The sequence below is a fragment of the Leptinotarsa decemlineata genome, unplaced genomic scaffold, assembly GCF_025532065.1.
Source record: "Leptinotarsa decemlineata unplaced genomic scaffold, Ldec_3_MD MMD2_P_RNA_scaffold_12, whole genome shotgun sequence".
Lineage (NCBI taxonomy): Eukaryota > Metazoa > Arthropoda > Insecta > Coleoptera > Chrysomelidae > Leptinotarsa > Leptinotarsa decemlineata.
The window spans coordinates 10,825,347-10,845,039 of NW_027412526.1; the positions used below are offsets into that span (position 1 = coordinate 10,825,347).

Sequence of the window (19,693 nt, forward strand, 5' to 3'; positions counted from 1 at the left end):
CAAAGTGAATGAGTCTATTCGACCCTCCACTACAACCCGCAAGGGTTCATTGTGGCTCACACCTATTCACACTCAACCAACTAAACCCAGCTTCTTAACAAAGCCGATTAGTTTGTATGGTGAGTGGTCTTTCAGGTCAGAAGGTAAAACTACGGCTCTACCAAATTCTGGAAACCTGATTTGGTCCCCAGCGGGGCAGGCACAAAGTTTGTGCTCTGCTGTTTCATCATTTTCCAAACAGAGGCGACATACACTGTCTTCCGACAGTCCGTGTCTCTTCATATGATGATTCAAATGACAGTGACCTGTAAGAAGGCCTGTTAGACATCGTAGTTCATCTCTACTGTAGTCCAACAACTCTTCAGTATCAAGCTTTGAAGGGTGAATAAACCCTTTGCATTGAGCCAATCCTGGAAAATTCTGCTGGAAATCCATAAATCTTCTTGGCAAAGCCCAAAGCGATGCCAATGTTAGGTTCTGGTACGATGAAGCTGCTTGCAGCATCCCTCTTTGCAAGGGAGTCAGCTGCCTTATTGCCTTCCAGGCCAAATAGCCAGGAATCCAGACTGTTTGGTCTCCCCATCGAGGAGAGTCGTTTTTGGCAATTTGCTACCAATTTAGACATTGCTAGGTAGGAGCCAAGATCTTTTAACGCCGCTTGACTGTCCAAGAATATTTTTATTGACTTGTGTATGAGGTTGGATTATTCCAATCTCACCGCACACAATTCAGTAGCGTAAATTTTCGCTTGAAATACAGTCGCATAGCTTCCTAGGCAGGTTGATATCTCTGTCCTGAGAGGTGGGACTTTTTTTTCGAAATTTCCTCCTATTTAAGGAATCCATGAATTTCGTACGTTTTTATATTTTGTGAAATATTTGCAAAAACCTATATACCATTTTTCAGCACATTTTTCTAGATAGAATTAATCAAATGAGCCATGACACGTATTTTTCCGACCACTATCTCTACTTATCACCATTTTAAACTAGATAACAAAGTTCAGGACATTTTTTTGTTTTTTTGTTTTAAGAACATATCTATGATATTTTATAGAATTTATAATGTAATTTTGTAAGAAAACAGTTAATAATGATACTTGATGTAAGTTCTTTAACACGTTGAAAAGGATTTTGATGTTTCTCATGAAGTTTTTTGCGTTGAATACGGGTCTTTTTCAAGATGGAGTCTTCTAAGAAAAGTGTGCTGATGAAAATCTCATTTTGTGTATTCCCATTTTGTCACTTGAACATGTATTAATTTGACCCATAAAATTGATTCAAGTATTTGCTGGAAAAATTCAATGTAGAAAATTTTATATTTTTAACACTATTTTGATTACAATTATCACGTGTGTAAGAAAATATAGGCTATTCCATTTGAATAAATTGAATTTTTGAGTTTTCAGTATTAGTAGTAGTATATTTGTAATAGACAGTCCTAATGTAATCGAAAGAAATATGTGGTATCAGTCAAGTTTTTCCTAATTGGTAGATTGGTAGAAACAGTGAAATCGAATGGCCTGTTTGATCCCCTGATTTGACCCCATTTGACAACTTTTATAACGTTATTCGAAACCTATAGCTCATTGCTACAGAGTAAGTATCGATTGTTTAGAAGATATAATAAATCAAGAGACCATTCAACTCTGGAAACGATATAAAATGCTTGAAAGAATTTCAGAACTTCATTAATTCATTCAAAGTGTGAAGGACGATTGATGCTCAATTTGAACATTTGATTCATAATGTTTCATATTCGTTTGTTCAGTTAGCGACAGTGGAAAGGGTGATAATTTTCAATAAACAGTTCAGAGAAATTCAAAAAACTCATGAAGGTCGACAAAAAAATTGAAAATCCATCTTCTTTTTACCTATAAATTTGACATGAGTACTTCACTCCAAAGGGGTTGAAGAGATATAGAAAATTTTTGAAATATATCATTTTAGCATTGTATTTCAAAAATTTTCAATGTTATGTTCATTCCGCATTGTGACTTGATAAACGCCCCGTATATTTGAATTATATATGTACGTTCCAACAAATATGCTTATAATTTTTTGTTTTCACCCGGTATGACTATATTTTATAGTTTCATTTTATTATTAAGGCGATGGACGTTTTTTGCCCAAACCAGAGCAATCATTTGAAAATAATAGAAAGTTAACAGTACTTCTGCAATTCAATCCCGAAAAAATGAAAAAACTTACCTAACTTTGATCACCAAAACGAGACGAAACTGCCGATATGTCAAGTCGAATGGCACATGACTAACTAAATTCGAAGTAAATATTTGTCAGTTCCGTAGAAGAAAAAAAAGTTAATCCGATAAGCTTCTTTGGTTTGCTTCAGTTTTTACCCTCTCTGTGATATGACGTTTAGATGATTCAATATACGGGGTGTAACATTTACTTCCGAATTGTTGTATATGGAAAATTCTAGTGGCAGATTTCCACCAATAGGACAAAACCGCAGCAAAACAGCAACTGTGTCGTTTTCGACGAAACGAAAACTTTTTGTCAAAATAAGAAACATTTTGGGGACTTTGTGTCGCGGGCGACTGTTTTTGTCAACAATGAAATGTCCCGTCGGCAGGCGGAAAGATCAAAAGGTTTCGGTATTCTGTCAGTGTTAATCTGTGGTGGGTATAAATTTCGATTATCGGCACTACGCAGGCCATTTTTATTGATTTGTTACATTGTTGTTTATAAAAAAGAGATTTGATTACCCTGTGTAGAACATGAGCGAAAAAAGCAATAGACAGTTGAAGAATGCAGCAATTTATTGCTGTTTGTGTAGTGGAACGGTAGAAAAGAGTTCATATGACTCGGAGTAGTTTTTGTCCGTTTAGTGGAATTCGAGTTTCGAGTTTGTTTCCGAAACTAAAACAAGTTTATTGTTTCTGTTTTCGAAAACGAAACTAGTTACAAGCGAGTCTATTTGATGGAAATTCATCTCAATATAAACAAGAGTATAATTTGGACGGTCCTGAAAAGTTTATATACAGTGTGTTCTAGCTAAACCTGTCACCCTCCTAATCCGCGAACTCACGAAAAAAATTAAAAATCGCTCAGACCCGTCATTTTTATTTCAAGAGGGAACACTTTCACCAAATACATCACTTGTGGGGCTACTATACTTGTGATACATCATTTTGAAGGGAATTCAATCCCAAATACATCCCAATTTCAAATACATGAAATTGAGGATCGATCAAGTGTTGTTGAAGTTTTAATGAAAGCTAAGTTTTATCAAGATATTTTTATTTTCGAAAATCTCTTATACTTTTGTATGGAACTAAATGGTTCACATTTTGAACTTTCCATATGATGATTGCATTTTAGGTGATAAAATATAAAAATATCTTGATAGAATGAATATTACTGGAGTTTTTTCCCAACACCAAATCGTTATTTTTACACCTCGACACGTGTTTCGATCACCAAGTGATCATCTTCAAGAGAAAGATGATCACTTGGTAATCGAAACACGTGTCGAGGTGTAAAAATAACGATTTGGTGTTGGGAAAAAACTCCACTAATATTCATTACTACACCAAAGGTTCCAAACAGTACATCATAAGTACGAGTATAGTAGTCCCATTGAAAATTCTGGGGATGAGGGGGTTGACAACACAATGATGTTGTGATTCCCCTTGAAATGAAAAATCGACGAGTCTGAGCGATTTTCAATTTTTTTCACGAGTTCGCAGATTAGAGGATTGACAAGTTTTGGCTGGGACACACTGTACAGTTGGCTTCACGGTATACCAATGAAAATTGAGAAGCATTAAGTGATTTATTGTAGAAGAGAACTTTCCAAAAATATAGGGTTGTATGAGTAAATATAGTACAATTATATCATGAAGTACACACATAAACACATTTCTAGAATTTCCTACACAATTTTATCTGACCTTGCTAGTAATCGCACATAGAAAGGTAAGACCTCGGTACTCCTTGCCTTGCACAAACTTCTGAGAGATGTTGTTCTTGAGAGAACGACACCTAGTTAAGGAAAAACAGACTTTTCAACAGTTATACCTGATTATAACATAAATCAAATACAAAAAAAAAATTAGTTCCAACACAATTAAACTGAAAACATTTGTCATCTCACATGTTTTTATTTTGTCGTTATAGCGATCCGCCAGAAAATTTTTCTCATTTTTTTTATAAATAAATTGTAATTTTATATTGAACCCATCGACCTGACCCCAAAACTTATCAGTTCTGGGAATACCGAAAAAAATTTGTTAGCGATGTATGCTTCTATGTAGACAAGCTCAACCCTTATGGCATGTATGTGTAAACAATTATAAAGATAAAGACCTTAGTAATTACATAGATTAATGAAAATATTTGGAAATATGGCCTGGTACGGAAAATTAAAACAATATTTTTATGAGTCATAGATAAAGTTATCATTTGGTCAGCCCCCCTTTTGAAACTGTCTGGATCCGCTTATGTATGTAGATTATTTTCTTATGAGGGCGTTCAATAATTTTCATTGCCATTGCCACAAATTGCCATAACGAAAATCTGTCATTTCATGTCAATTGATTGCATATCTTTCATTAATTTTATTTCAAGTTTTTGACATTTTCTAAGCAATAACAAATTAAGGAAGCGCCTAGCTATATAGATACACGTGAATCCAACTCCATTTTCTCAGAAAGTTGGGAGTTCACTTTAAAAGAAATCGAGAAGAAATGTGTTCAAGTTCTGATACACCCTGTATTAGTGGAAAATAATTTTATCGATTTATTATTGGATGATAAAGAATCTACGTTTAATATATATCAAAAGAAGATTAATAAATTGATGGATGTAGCCGTTACTACGGGGTAGGAGATCATAATGAAAAGAGTTTATCGTATAAGTTTGAAAATGTCCATATAGGACGAAATTGCAGTCATGTTAGTTACAAATAAAAGTAGTAAAAAATATAGAAATTTTCATTCTCTTTTCAGAAGATTGATATTAAATCGGATTATTTCAATGTACTAAACGATGATAGAAATAGTTTCAATCTTCTTCTGAAGATATCGAATTTGACGGAATATGTTTAAAATATTTTTTCCGTTAACCCGCACCCCTACGAATGACAAACCTTAGAAGTCGAAACTTGTGCGAGCTAAGGATTAACTAGGTCTTACCTTTTAACGTGTGAATCCTAATACGAGTTGGACGATAGCAATTGAAAATCGAGCGATCAGTCTGCGGCTTGAACCATCGATTCACACATCGGCCGATTGACTGAGTGAACAAAGCACCCACGTCGAACCGCCCGGTTTCCGACCGGAATAAAGAAAGGTCATTGTTTATCTTGAGAATTGCTCTGTTGAGTCAGAAAAAAATTGGTAAGTAACTTTGAATCGCAATGTCATACCAGTGAAAATAACAAAATAGAGTCAATATTTATGTTTGATCTTCTACTCAAAACAGGTCTGACGATGAAGGAATATAATAATGGAAAATATGCTGCGTTTTCTAACTAAAATACAAGAGAAATAAAAAATAATTTCCAAAAATTTTGGTACTAGTTGGTTTGTTCCAGAGATAAAACTGTTGTGGAAATTAAAATTCATTCCTATGGAAAGAAACAACATTCAAAAAATAGAACCTGATAGCATCTATCTTATATGTAATACTCAAATCTAGGTAATATGTTCATAGAGAAGTTAAGTTATACAACTTACTAATTTTCGATATCTCCTCAACAACCCTAAAGGCAAACTAAAGCAAATCATGAAGGTAATTAACATTTATAACAACAAATATAAACAACTCAATAATGATCCAGCTATAATGACTGAATAAATCCATTCTAATGAAACAGTAACAAAGAGGATCCCTTGAAGAATCATTAAATGAATAAGTGCATTTCGAAGTCCACTTATTTAAATTAGTTTCTTGTAGACTATCGTTTAACGGAAATTGTTTCCAAACAAACAAAGGGTGTGAATTGATATTCTGTTACTGTTCATAGGAAAATTACGCAATGCTATTTTACCTGCCAACTCAGATCAATTGAAAGCAATTTTCATTGATACTAATTATGTGAATAGGTAGTCAATGATGGAAAAAGTCACACTGAGTTAGATCTGGTAATCTTGCCATCAACTTTACTACTTTGTTGAATACTGTCTTTTGAGTATGAGTGAATACGATTATAATAGTTGCTGAAAGTGATTATCCAAGCAACAATAAGAGATAGACAATGTACGTCATTAGCTTTGGGACATTTTGTGAAACAATAAAGGTACTACTCTTTTGTGATTATATAGCCTTATCTAGGTCAACTGAAAATTACATATTGATTGTAGTTGATAGATATGTTTTTAGTAGGTATGAGTAAATTGGACTAGCCATTAAAAAAATATTATACCACGATTTTAAATAATTCTATCCACTTATGATAAAATTGTTTCGCTGATAACCTTGATTTTTCATATACTCATTTGTTATGGAAGGTATTTCCATACAAATGAAGGCGACTTTTTCAAACTAATAACAGACACGCTTATTCACCTGTCAAACCAGGTTTATCAGGTATTTCTTTGAACGTCATTCATTACTAATTGAAATTACCATTGAAACGGACACTCAAGTGTGAAGAAGTTCGATTAGGTAAAATCTGGTGAACTTGCCGACCACTTCACCATCTTTCTGAATGTTGTCTTTGTTTGAGAAAAATATGAAAGTAGAAACAGTGAGAAAACAATTAATTAAACCGTATCTTAGAAGGGCAACATTATAGCAATGATGATGAAAAAACTTGTGAGAAAAATGAAAGCAGTGTTCGTTTGTGATAGTATAAGCTTTCTCTAGGTAAAAAAATTATTGATTGTGGTTAATGGATATTATTTCAAAATTAGTGAGCCATAAAATAATACCATTTAGTGGATTGAGTTGCATATCTTTTTCCTTCTCCAGAGACATTGTGATGGCAATTTATTTTTTCAAAGCCAAAGGATAAAAAAATTAATATTTCAGTTTTCAAAATACTAGCATACTGGTTGCTATTCACGAACATAAGCTATTGGTAAATTATGCAGTTAAATATAAAGCTAAAACTGACGCGTAACTTGATGTTATGTTAAGATTTATCTCATTTGTTGATTCAGTGATTTATTCGTTTTGATTTGTCTTTATTGTTTATAATTTCTGAAAATATATTTTTTTTGAATATTCTGTAGTCCAACATTTTTGATGTACTGTATTTTTAGAATTACCTGAAGAAATATAAAGCAAATTAAGAATGATGTAGCAGAAAATGTTATTGTTATGTTCACAAAACAGTTTCCAAACTTCATTAATAGTTTACATTACTACATTTTACTACATTTAGTAGTTCTATTCAGAAAACTAGCAGCAAGAAAATTGAGTTACTTGAACAAAAAAACGAACCAGCACTATACAACTTCAACAGTATGAGATAATCTAGGATTATATAACTTGACTTGCCCCTACTTACATTGGTCAAACGGGAAGGACTTTCTCAAAAAGAACAAAAGAACATAAAAAGAGTTGATTACATTTTTCAGAAAGCTTGATGACAAGATCGAACTGGATTATGCCCCTTTTTTGGATTTTATTTCAGATAATTAGATAAGTGATTAGTTACAAGATTTTAATTGAATAAGATTGATATAACTCGAGAAGTAATAATTACATCTCTGTTTTTATGAGTTTGCGCTTAGATTCTTTCATTATGAGCAGTTATCAAGTACATAATTAGTAAACGCATTGGTACTATGTGTAAAGTGTGGTATTAAAGACGTATGAAAAAGCTATTGAATAGTAAAAAACGTTGTGGAATACTAAATTATATTGTGCAAATCTCACAATAAAATGTTGTTGAATGTGTTAATCGAGATTCACGTTTAGATAACTTAATGTAAAAATGGTGAAAATATTTCTGAAATATACCAACTTACTGCGTTGGAAAGAAGACTGTGAATTTATACCGCTCTTTATTCACCGGAAAAATCAATACTGAACTTTTCAAGAAGGCAAAATTATTCGGTTGACTTGTTCAGTTACACACGTACCAATTTATCTGAGTTAATTAACTATTCGTCAAGGATGATGAAGCGTGTGAATGTGAGCAGTACTGAAAATTAAAACAGCTGAGTGAAGTTGATGTTTAGAAAAAATACAGGTAATTTTCGAATTCAGACATGACATCAGTTTAGTGATTGAAAGACTTATTTTCAGTTTGTATAACAGGATCGATTATTCTCAGAAATTCAATGTGATCTTGCAAAAGTTTCGAATTTGAATAAATTCTTTTTCAAGAAATAGGCGAAATAGGCAAGAAAACAATGGAAATGACCGATCCCGAAAATAACATGAAATACTCTTGTAAGAAGAATAATTTCTGACGATCATATACGAAAAAATTTTTTTTGTATTTTTCTTTCAAACTTATTGGACATTTCCTATCACGTCTTAGCCAAATTATTGAATATAAATAATATAAGATTGTGACTGTACGGTCCAGTTATCTGGGTATACGATAATACTGCATTCAAATTGATTTAGCAACATAACCTCAAAATTTTATTGTCAAGAACCGCTGAATCGAAAGGATGACTGAATCACTATATACACTCGATGAAACGAAACATATGCGTCATCAATCCATGACGCGATAGAATACGTACTTTTACATAGCATCCTTCTCTTCCAAGAGTGAAAAACGAAGATGAAACAGTTAAGTTTCCGTTCAATGGAAGAGAAATCTTGTTTTGATGATAGTTTGCATCCGGTTCATTGAAGAAATATAAGTATTACTATCATTTCTCAGATAAATGTTGCATAATGTTAAGTTTTCACAGTATGAAGTATGTTATTCAACACAAAAATTTGTTTTTTAGAACCAATAAACCGCGGGCATTTCATAATAGGTGAATTTTATATCGTTGTTATAAATTTTCATCTCAAATTGGAAGTGACCAATTATAGTGTTACGAATATTGGTATATTAAAATTACTGGATACATATAAAATGTAAGGTATGTAGGTATAATTGATAAGGTGCTGACAAATTCAATATTGAACCAAAATTGTAACATGAAGTTACTTTTTAGAAAATTTCATAAATGAAAGCAATTCTTTATTGAATGTTTCGGTTATTTGAAGCAATTTTCACCTTGTTCCATTTTCATCACTTTGTCAACTCAACAGTTATGATGCGCTACTTCTGTAATTGCAGTTGATTATTACAGTTCGATTTTCAACCAAACTCAAAATAAAGTCCAGTTGAATTTTTCAGCTGGAGACGCATTGACGTCCATGTTGTTGAGAATTGATCATTTAAAATACTATTTGTATGTAACCAGGCCTTATCGATGTTCTCAGTTTCCTGTGCTCTATTCAAATTGTTCTTATGCCCTACATGGAATGCGGAATGCCAGAGGTGGCTGTTAAACAGTGATCATTTATTCGGTGTGTACACAGCCACAGCTGTCTTCTCTGTATGCCTTTGATGACACTTTGCGTTGAGCTCCATCGATTTTTTCGTGGTTCTATTAAACACACTACGATATCTGCAGGATGTGGAAGATTAGAGTATTCAAAAACCGGCAATATGAATTCCTTCGAGGTTCAACTATTATTTCAAACTCACTATACTGTATCAGTCACTGGTTGGAGAAATTGATGTGAGTTGTCCTGTCGATGTTAACTACTTTGACTTCAAAAATGCATTTGACGAGTCCCGCATGAAAGACTTCCCTACATAGACTACCCACTCTCTGTTGCATTCGATTCAATATTTTCCATTGAACAGATCTTGTCAAGTTCGAATAGACCACCAACTTTCGATTGCATATTCAGCAACAAGTGGTGTTCACCAAGGATCTGTAACTGACCCTCTAATTATCAATATATTTGTCAGCGAGAGGAAATTGCAAATAAACTTTTCGTTATTTGCCGATGATACCAAAATGTCATTCAAATTCAAAACTTTGTAGAAATACAATAGCTTAAGACATGATAGTTCGTACTGGTACGTACTGGAGTAAAATGATTATTGAAAACACTTTTCCAACACCAGAATAAAAAATTATGGTCTCCAGACGTACAAGAGATCGTTATGATTTCCTGCGGACGATAACTTGGATAGAGAAACTGTTTACAAAAGAAGCATAACATGTAGAAAAGTGATGCCAGTGGCGGCTCCTTGATCTGAATCAACAGAACTTTAGTGTCCTCCTTATTGCTTCCAATAATAAAAAAGAGTGATATTTTATTGAGGAAGTAAAACTGCGGTCTCCCGACGCGCAAGAGATCGTTATGATTTCCTGAAGACGCTAACTTGGTTAGCGAAATGCGCGCCGAGAGACCGTAATTTCTGTTCTGGTGTTAAAAAACTGTTTTCATTAGAAGTATACATGTTGAAAAGTGATGCCAGTGGCGGCTCCTTGATCTCAATCAACAGAACTTCAGGGTTCTCCTTATTGATTCCAATAATAAAAAAAGAGCGATATTTTATTGAGAAAGTACCACTGCAGTCTCCCGACGCGCAAGAAATCATTATGATTTTCTGAGGACGCTAACTTGGTTAGCGAAACGCGCGCCGAGAGATCGTAATTTCTGTTCTGGTGCTGAAAAACTGTTTTCATTAGAAGTATAAGACATGTAGAAAAGTGGTGCCAGTGGCGGCTCCTTGATCTCATTCAACAGTACTTCAGGGTTCTCCTTATTGGTTCCAATAATAAAAAAGAGCGATATTTCATTGAGGAAGTAACATTGCGGTCTCCCGACGCGCAAGAGATCATTATGATTTTCTGAGGACGCTAACTTGGTTAGCGAAACGCGCGCCGAGAGACCGTAATTTCTGTTCTGGTGTTGGAAAACTGTTTTCATTAGAAGTATAAGACATGTAGAAAAGTGGTGCCAGTGGCGGCTCCTTGATCTTAATCAACAGAACTTCAGTGTTCTCCTTGTTGGTTCCAATAATAAAAAAAGCGATATTTTATTGAGGAAGTAACACTGCGGTGTCCGACGGGCAAGCGATCATTATGATTTCCTGAGGACGCTAACTTGATTAGAGAAACGCGCGTCGAGAGACCGTAATTTCTGTTCTGGCGTTGAAAAACTGTTTTCATTAGACATGTAGAAAAGTGGTGCCAGTGTCGGCTACTTGATCTCAATCAACAGAACTTCAGTGTTCTCCTTGTTGGTTCCAATAATAAAAAAAGCAGTATTTTTCAAGTAAGTAATCATTATGATTTTCTGAGGACGCTAACTTGGTTAGCGAAACGCGCCTCATGAGACCATAATTTCTGTTCTGGTGTTGGAAAACTGTTTTCGAAAGAAGCATAAATATCTAGAAAAGTGGTGCCAGTGGCGGCTCCTTGATCTCAATCAACAGAACTTCAGTGTTTTCCTTGTTGGTTCCAATAATGAAAATGGACAGTATTTTATTAAGGAAGTAACACTGAAACTTATTAAATACCAAAAAGACTGCTCAGTCAAGACCTAAAATGGAAAACGTACATTGTGAAAACATTTAGTAGAGGTTATATCTTATGTGGTAAGCCGTTTCTTCTGAAAATATACCACCAGAACTCTTAACCATAATGTACAACTCTTACTTTGTTAAAGACAACAGTGCGTTTGAGCAAACTCAGAAACATACCACCTAGTTGTTGCTGAAAATTCGTGCCCTATCATGTAAATATCAACTTGAATTAACGTTGTTATCGGATCATAGATTAAGAGGTGATCTTATTGAAACATTCAACATCTTTCGGTGAATTTTGATTTCTTTGCGCGGAGTAACGATGAAAGACTGAGAGGAAGCAAAATATTCATGAAACTCTGTCGTCAAACTTTTCTGTGCAACCGTATTTTCATCCAATAGGATTTGCCTGAGTATGCTGTTTGTGCTCCATCAATTATCATTGATATGTCTGGACGGCTATGCCGTAATAATAATAGTCCTAGAGCATTCTCAGTCAACAGACAACTTTTCTATTTTCGAAGTAGTATAGTGTTCAGAAAAATATTATGTTGTTAATACAAATCATTTCCCAATAACGTCGGGTAAAGATTATCAAATATTCTATATTTAAAAAAAGTTCATTTATTTGATAAAAATTTAAGAAATAAATTATCAGATGACTAAAGGCGTAGAAAAAAGTTATTTTTTCTGCTCCAAGTTTCTTCTTCTTTGCATGAAATTATTTTGTGTTGTAACCAATTACGTTCATTTTGGGTTTTGTACGACTGTTGAACAAGAAAAAGAATAAAATTACTCAATCCAAATAATTGCAGCAAAAAAAACTTGGAGAAGAAATATCAAACCATTCATGAGATTTTGAAGAAGTGTTTACGGATTTCCGTTGACACAAAATTGTGGTAGACTGAAGCTGTGGAATGATTTCAGAACAAAAAAACAAGAAAAACTTTTCCTGACGCGACTTGTCTTTTTTCTTTGGGATTATGTTATGAACGATGGTTTTTTTATAACTACCAAATGCTCGGATCACATTCAATATAATAGTAATTGACTTATTTTTTTTTATTTTTTGGTCTCACATATGGATTTGATTCTTTTGGTCTCAAAAATGTGAAGATGAAGTCAATGGTATACATCAAAGACGTATCAAGAGAAAGTCAAAACAGAACATTTAGCCTTCACTTTAAAATCGAAAATTTTCAATAAATAATAATGACTGATAAATAAAATACAATTTTTTTACAAACAGTTGAACTTACGGAAAAATACAATATATGAACATTCAAAGTCCTAGTTTGAATACGTATTTCTAACCTTAATTTCGAAATATGTTCAAAAATTGATTACAGGCTGTTTGGAAAGCATTTTGATCAAAGTCATCATTTTGTGGTGAAATCCGATTTTTTGTATGGATATTTCAGAAAATTCCTTTCACAATCTAAAATTATGTGATAGGAAACTTGTCAGGTGTAGAAATCGCAAACTTCTAGTTCACTACGATAGATTCAATGTATTTTTTACAAAGGAAAACCTGTAACCTGTGAAATTTTATAATTTTGACTATCAGAAAACGAGCTGAGAATTGCATAGACCAAAATCTCTCCGCGTCTTCGATTTATTTTGAAATTTCCTCGACAGATGCCAAAGGAATATAGTTGTCTTGGGGATGAGGGGTTACAATGTAAGCAGTTGTCCTCCGTGACATGTATATTGACGTGTTTCGCTAAATTTTTATAGCGCCATGAGTTGAAAAAATATTAAATGTTGATCGTTTCTGAAACATCACTCTGTAGCTACTCTCTCACTCTATCTAAAATTCTACTAATATGAACCGAAATAAAATGACTTGGAATTATTAGTACCCAACACATGTTACTTTCTTTACTGTCATTCTAACCTCAAAATTCCAATTTACGTCGTTAAAGACAAATATATACCAGTTTGTATGGACACAAGTACTGGATCTTTGCCCGGTGAGCTGAAGGCACTCTTCTCTATTATTTTCCATATATTTGGTAGAATTCATTTTTCATTAGAAAAATTACAAAAAAAGTCAGAACAACTCATCAGTTACCAGTGTTTGGCAATAAGTGACGCCACAGCGATAACGTGACGTCACGGCGATCAAGTGACGTCACAGCGATCACGTGACAAGTAAGAACCACGACTTTAAATAACTCTAAGTGAAAAAAGAGAATATTTCTTTGAGTACATTGTTTTAGCGAAGTAAGTTCATTGGGTGATGTTTAAAGTACGTCTATAGTAGCCAATGATGCTCAAATTTGTTTCAAATGGACCAATAAGTGAATTCAGCGTCGAAGGTGCTTCGGACATCACTGAAAAAATATATACGCCTTATACTTGCTACCTTTGGATAATGTACTCAAGTAAAACAGTTTAAGAAAACTATTTGCCAATTTTCTAGTCTAAAAGTAACGATGTAAGTTCAAACCATTGATAAATTTTATAGTTCAGCTTATAATCAGTAGGTATCACAAAAATTGGTTTCGATTCTAAGTTCAATACACATATGTTCAATTTGATGATACTTCGCCATATCAAGAACTGTACTATTGTTGAATATATTGAGTTTTCTCTTGTATACTATTGACTCCAACGGATGTAAGAAAAAATTTCAAAAGCCTCATAGTGATTGAAGACCGTTAATTTTTAAAATGACATATTTTTTACTTACAACAGAAATATACATTTTAAATACTGCGAATAAAAGCAGACTTTCTTGTTTTCGTTTCCAGTTCAGTGTCATAGCACAATGCATCGCTATTTTTTTCATATCTAGACATATATCCAAAACACTCAATACAGCAAGGATTTCTATACATTTATATTCGAGAAAAATGCTTTGGGAAACTCGATAAGTCGAAAAGGGTTTACGAAGGTGAATAACAGTGCCTTTTTTTCTGATTGATTCGGCCGTTACTTGATGAAGATCCACCTCACGGTTTGATCTCCACAAACTTTATTTGAAAAATATATCACATGTTTCGCTAGCACGTAGCTTTGTCAAGTGATTTGGATACTTCAAATTGTTCTCACATTAATATTCATATACTACCACTAACCATAATTGAGACTATCTCCAAAAAATTACCTAAACCTCTACCTAAGGCACCTGTTCAATTGTGATCACCTGAAGCATATCACCTCGCATCTACATCAATAATAATTCTTTCTCGGTTTTTAAGGAAACAAGTTAAATAATGGTGATCTATTCAAATCTAGTTGGCCATTCATTAGAATGTTTGAATTTTTAAGTTCATTAATTTCCATTGCTTCCAAATTATTCTGTTTCAAACATTTATTTTCTATGTGCAAAATTTCGAACTCTTCGTTAAAAATATGATTTTCTTCTAGAAGATGATTTGAATCTGTTGAATTTGTTTTTTTATTTACATAGCTCTTATGATGTTCCTGGATTCGATTCCTAAATGTTCTGCCAGTTTGACCAATATATACCTGAGGACACGTTCCACATTTTAATGTATATACTCTCGATTTCCTGAATTTGGATGTTTGGTCTTTATTATTTTTAACTAACTTTCCAAACGTATTACTTGTTCTATATGCAATTCACTATTGAAATATGAGCAGACAACTCAATCAATTCCTTGGACTTAACAATCAGTAGAAGGAACAACAAACATGATTTTTCAATTTATCACAAACCGTCCTATACGGATATTACTTATACATTACGATTCTATGCATCCATATCAACATAAAGTAGCAGCTTATAATAACATGATTCACAGATTAGTCAATGTTCCTCTTTCAATAGACAATTTCGATAAAGAACTTAATATCATCAAGCAAATTGCGGTTAACAATGGGTTTAAAACCGAATTAATAAAGAAAATACTTGTCAAGAAAGTCTACGCAAAAGCGATTCGAAACATTTTTCCTATTGATGAGATAGACAATCAAAATTATAGAGTTTTAACGTATTTTGGACAACCAACTGAAAAAGTGGCTTCATTTTTCAGAAAACAAAATATTAAAATTGCATATAGAACAAGTAATACCTTGGGAAAGTTAGTTAAAAATAATAAAGACAAAACATCAAAATTCGAGAAATAAGGAGTATATAAATTAAAGTGTGGAACGTGCCTTAATGTATATATTGGTCAAACTGGCAGAACATTTAGGAATCGAATCCAAGAACATCATACGAGCTATGTAAATAAGAAAACAAATTCAACTTATTCAAATCATTTTCTGGAAGAAAATCATATCTTCAACGAAGATTTCGAAATTTTGCACTTAGGAAATAAATGTTTGAAACTGAATCATTTGGAAGCAATAGAAATGAATAAACTTAAAAATTCAAACATTTTAATGAGTGACCAACTAGATTTGAATAGATCACTATTATTGAACTTGTTTTCTTATAAACCGAGAACGAATTATTATTGATGTAGATGTGAGGTAATATGCTTCAGGTAATCATAATTGAACAGGTACCTTAGGTAGAGGTTCAGGTAAAATTTTCATGAAGGTAGTCTCAATTATGGTTACCTGTAGTATATAAATATGAATGTAAGAACAACTTGAAGTATTCAAATCATTTAACAAATCTACTGTGCTAGCGAAACATGTGATATACTTTTCAAATAGAGTTTGTGGAGATCAAATCGTGAGGTGTTATTTTTTAAAAAACAGTGACTTTGTTCTTGTAATGCACTTGTTGGAACTGTTTGGTGTAGTAATGAATATTGCTGGAGTTGTATTCCAAGACCAAACCGTTATTTTTAACATCTCGACAAGTGTTTTATTATATATTACAATACTTTCTCAAAATAACTGACTGTTATAAGGAAACAAGTATAGCTGAGGCACCAGTCAATCTAATAATAACACTAATGATTTTAGCAAGAAACTCTTTGGAAGGTTCGAAATAGATGAACATTTCAACCTAGCAGACCACTGTTATAATATTCATGCAGTCATTGTTCACTGTGGTTCTGGTGTTGAATTTGGTCATTATTACGCCTTGGTCAAAGAAGAAACGGACTGGTTTAAGTTTGACGATAGTCGTGTCACGAAGTGTTCTGGCGATGCATTGAATTTATTGGAGCCTCTGGAGATACCCTACATTTTGTTTTATGAGAGAGAGGACATTGTTAGATCAAAATCTTCAGATGATGTGGTGCTGCAGGTTTTTCCGGGTTTTCCTGCAGCTGAAAAAGCAAATGCGCCAGTGGAATCAATGAAGTCGACCCGGAGCGCCAATTAATTTTTATTGTTGTATTTATTTTATTTTTATCGTTGTTTTAACACATTGTAATAATTTTACAAAACATAAATACAAAATAAATTAAAAAATATTATGGCACTTTTTTATATATAGCTGTTTTTATAATTTTTTCTGCTTCAGAAAAAATATAACGTTGGTCAATATTTGTTTATAACAAATTTTTAAACTAATAAACAATTAAATATTTTTCACCAAACTATTTAAAAGTGTAAATTATGATTTTTGAAAGCAAAATTATTTCTTAACTAATTATTTAAACAATCGATATATAAAAAATCGATTTTAAACAATTAAAAATTAAAATAAAGAAAAACCTTTTTTTAATTATCTCTCATAATTATCTCAGAAATATTGAATTTCTTTATTTGTTTAAAATAATTTAATAAACAAATAATGTGAAAAATTCACATCCTATGTTAATAACTGCCATTGTTTAATTTGACAACAGACATAGCTAAATATCAATTGATAAAAAAAAATTTATTAACAATTCTTAGATATCTCAGTTTGCAATAGTTATAAAAAATCATGATTGACAAATTAATAAATTTTTATGAACTTTTATCGCAGGATCGTGTGAAGTATATATATATATCAAAAGGACTCCACGAAGTTTAAAATTTATAGGCCAATTATTTTTACCTTTTATCCCATTATTTATGCCAACGGAGATTGGGAAAAAATTTATTGGTTAACAATTGAATAACTTTCTGAAAAATGGTGATAAAACTATTTTTTTCTACTGGACTCGATTCATTCAAGTGTTAAGAAGATACTAGATTTTTTCAAATTTTCAAAATGACATTTTATGTTATGAAAAATTATTTCTTTAGATAAACTCTCTTTAGCGGCAGCGCGCGCATACCGTAACAGCCGCGCGGAACCCTATTTTCAACGTCAAATTAAAATTATAAATAATGAAGATGAGTTTCGGGAATCGGGACTTTATCGGAAATTTCCTCCTCTTAACGAACTTTTTTAAAAATTGCTCAAATATTATTATTTTTTGAGTTATTAACGAAAAACTAAATACCAATTTTTTTTAATCTTATTTTGTTAATAACAATTGCAATTTACTGTACCAAAATCCTTCAAAAACATTTTTCTAGAGATGATTCCGAATCGAATAAGGTCTCTATTTTTCATGTTTTTAACCTTGAAGATGTTCGCTTGGTGATTGTAACACGTGTCGAAGTGTTAAAAATAACGGTTTGGTGTTGGGACTTTGTTATTGAACATTTTCGTAACACTTGAACATGAAACATTTTTTAAACAATATCGATATATTTGAAACACTAGAGATATAGTCTAAACTGAAGACTAATCTCTCAGTATGCTCCTATTGAAGTGATTTTCTGTCTAGACCAATTGTATCTTCCTCAACATAACCTAACCCAACCTTAATAAATAATTTACCTGACCCAATTCCGAAACACGTAATGAAAACAGTAAATGAGATCACTTCAAAGATTTCTATTGTTCAAATGTTTTAATAGAGCCAAACAAATCAATAGTCGATAAAGGAAAGTTCAATGAAAAAAATTGGTAATCCCTTTGTACAAGGCATATATTGATCTAAATGAATTTACGAATATCTTCCATCGAGAAAGCTTGTGCATCCATACAGGATGTTTATTCGATAGATGACTGTTCGCCTCAAGCTTTAAAATAAAATTATATGTGGCTGAAGTTTCTTTGGCAATATTTTTTTAGAGATAATTATAATGGATCGATACATTTGAAACTACATACATACATTCCATACATTTGAAACTGAAACTTTGAAACGATTCAAACGAAATTTCTAGTGAAAAAAGTGTGACATAACTCCACATCTTTCAAATCTTCAAATGTCCCGTGGGTTGAGCTACCTATCGGACGCGTCCACAGATGGCGTTCCCAGGGGAACGGCCTGGGGACTGGAGGCCCTGTCCGGAAAACCAATGTGGCCTTACGGACGGTATCGCCGGACTACTGGTCAGTGGCAGAGATAAGTAAGGTGAGGGGAACCAAAACTCCCATAAAGCCTTTGCGAAACATGCCACCGTAGACCAGCCTACCTCAACTAAGTTGTAAGGAATCGTGCCGACAGCTGAATGGTCGCAGGGTGTTATGCGGTTATGAACGATCCTTTTGGGGAACCGGGGGAAACCTCATTGTTATCAGCCTTCCTCTGGTAATGCGGGGCTCTGCCAGAGTGACCAACTCTTCCCCTGCTACTCGTGGGAACACACATGAATGAAACAAACACAAAAACAGACACCGAAAAAACAAAAACCAATCCCGAGGCTGGACAGAAATGCTCACCTCAATCTATGGCGGTGGCTGGCGATGAACAGAAAAGTCCACCCCAATCTAACACTTGACATGAAGCTGGACGTGGCAGATCACCTCGTGATATAATGCAAAGGCCAAGGCGTAAGCGCATATGCGGCGCCGAGGCCAAAAGGAGAAAGGGAGCGATAGAGGCAGGATAGGCAGCAACTATAAGTGCACTCTTCTCCTCCCCCACTCCACCTCCAACAGCAAGGGCACTTCCTGCGGCGGACGCCAAGAGCTCCGCCTTGAATAAAGGCAAAAAACCGGCTGCCCCTGCAGGAAAGCTCACTCACTTGAGCACCTCAACTTAGGAAATCCCAATAAGGTTGAAGAAGCCGCGCAACGACAGTAATGTCGCTGCACCTTCCGAAACCTTCACGAAGGTCGCCGTGAGACACCTCAAGGTTGCGAGGGAGAGTATAAAGGAGATGTCTCCTAGTGACCTGTCCACTTTCTTGAAAAGGACAGAATGGACGATGACCTAGGAGGACAACTCTTCGGGAGGATGTACAATGGGTCACATGTGGCCTAAGTGCTGTGGGTCTACAGCACAGATCTTCAAATGTGAAAGAATATAGAGAATAGTGTGAGACGAACAATCACCATCAAAGTTAAAACTTCAAT

At 33.7% G+C, this 19,693-nt stretch overlaps 1 protein-coding gene across 2 annotated transcripts in view; it reads right to left on the reverse strand.

The window, feature by feature from the left end:
- Nca (neurocalcin homolog) overlaps nt 1–19,693 on the reverse strand; it is a 363,981-nt gene that overhangs the window by 95,436 nt on the left and 248,852 nt on the right. The window contains exon 1 of one of the 2 annotated variants that reach the window (XM_074174021.1): nt 2,211–2,369. The exons of the other annotated variant lie outside the window; for it this stretch is intronic. The gene's annotated coding sequence lies outside the window, so the exon portion shown is untranslated. Of the gene's footprint in view, nt 1–2,210; nt 2,370–19,693 lie in introns of those variants that run through there. 2 annotated transcript variants of the gene reach the window in all.